The sequence below is a fragment of the Egretta garzetta genome, unplaced genomic scaffold (genome assembly GCF_000687185.1).
Source record: "Egretta garzetta isolate BGI_Z169 unplaced genomic scaffold, ASM68718v1 scaffold81, whole genome shotgun sequence".
In the NCBI taxonomy this organism is placed as follows: Eukaryota; Metazoa; Chordata; class Aves; order Pelecaniformes; family Ardeidae; genus Egretta; species Egretta garzetta.
In genome coordinates this window covers 9,013,317-9,014,961 of record NW_009258671.1, presented here as the reverse complement: position 1 = coordinate 9,014,961, position 1,645 = coordinate 9,013,317, and the positions used below count along the sequence as shown (strand labels likewise).

The window sequence follows — 1,645 nt, the reverse complement described above, 5'->3', positions numbered from 1 at the left end:
GGGGCGGCGGGGGGGGCCACCGCCGCCCTCCAGGCTCGGACTGAGAGGGGTTTAAGTCGAGGAGTGGGTTTGGCGAGGCTGTGTATCCGTAAAGGAAGCGATGACGGGGGGCACCCCGTCTACTTCAATGGCTGGAGGGCTTCGTGCAACACATCCCTGACAGAGAGGCAGGCGAGCTCAGAGAAAATGCTTTGCAGAATCAGGCTAATGATATTGCTATTCGCTTTCACTGCGGTTTTATTTTTAAAGGGAACAGAAGATTGGGCACATGTTACAGCCTGGAAGGCAGATCTCTTTTCGAAATTGATTGTGGCTGTTTTAGAAGGGGATTCAGAGCAAAAATCACAAGAATGCTGTTGGACTGAAGCTGGAAGTAAAAGCGAGTGGGCAGCAGGAACAGTAAAAGCCCTTACAGAAACCGCATCAGATCCATCACCGTGCCCGTAAGGCGATGAGGATACTTCACTTTCTCTGAACAATAGGAGAGAAATTCGCTCTGAGATCCAGGGCTACTTCTAGGCTAGGCATGTGGGATGCAATTATTGCCTCTTTCATCAGCCACTGGAACTACCATTTTGTTGAAACCATATCCTTTGAGTGTAATGATATCTTCTCCAGCGAGCTCTTTGCATAGAAAAGGGGGGAGATGAAGTGAGATAAAATGTAGTTTGTCTTCCAGTGCTTTAGGTTTATTTTGCAGCGTGAAGGAGAGAGACGTTTTGTCAGCGATGGCAAAGAGGTTGGGCTTGGCAGGCGCGCTTTTTTTTTTTTTTTTTTTTTTTTTTCTTTTTCCCTCCATTGCTGCGGAGCACGTGTTCGTGCCTTAATAAAACGTGCTAAAAGCTCCATTTTCAGTGGCAAACAGGAGACCGAGGGGACAGAAAATAACTCGGTAGATAAATGTTCACCCAGCTGTTGGACGGGGCGGGGGGTGTCCCGGGGGGTGACATGGCAGGGTACCATCAAGAAGCCGCTATGTCCTGTTGGGAGGAGACAGCAAGATCCCGCGCAGGGATTCCCTCTCGGGGAATTCCCGTTGTTCCCATTTCTATTTCCTATCCCCGACTTTACTGGAGAGAGAGGCGGGAGGTGAAGCATCTCTTGGCATTTCTGTCGATGACGTTTCCGCCCAGGCACCGAAGCGTGAAGCGTCTGCAGCCCTGCGCGCTCCACGTATCCCCTCGCGAAAATAGATGGCGTCAAAAATTGACCCCGGGCTAGCGGCAGGACTGAAGCAGAAATATTTCCTGCGAAGGTCGCAGAGCACTCGGCTCCGGTTTAATTAATAAATGCGTCGGAAGTTAAAAATCACAGCTGTACCACAGATGCAAATCAGAGCGGACGCTCTGGGGATGGGCGATGTGACCTTCGGAAAGACGGAGCCGCGGGCAGTGCCCAGATCAGGGCTCTGGGGGCAAACCCCACTCTTTTCCGCTTTTCTGGAGGGGAAGAAGGGCGGCAGCCGGGCAGCGCCAAGGGGAGCGGAGAGGACCCCCCAGCTCCCGCGGGGAGGAGGTCAAGGCGCGGTTCGAGGGATGCCGGGGATGGGAGCCAGCTCTGCCCGAGGGAGCGAGGAAAGGCGCCCGCACCCCTTCGGGGGGCTTCCTCTGCGCCCCCGCGGCAAAGCCAAGGGGAGGTGGGGGCG

The 1,645-nt window shown here is 54.0% G+C and overlaps 1 protein-coding gene across 2 annotated transcripts in view; it reads left to right on the top strand.

Annotated features, from left to right (window-relative positions):
* The window catches only part of WNT7B (Wnt family member 7B), a 95,283-nt gene that overhangs the window by 1,859 nt on the left and 91,779 nt on the right, over nucleotides 1-1,645 (top strand). The window lies entirely within an intron of this gene.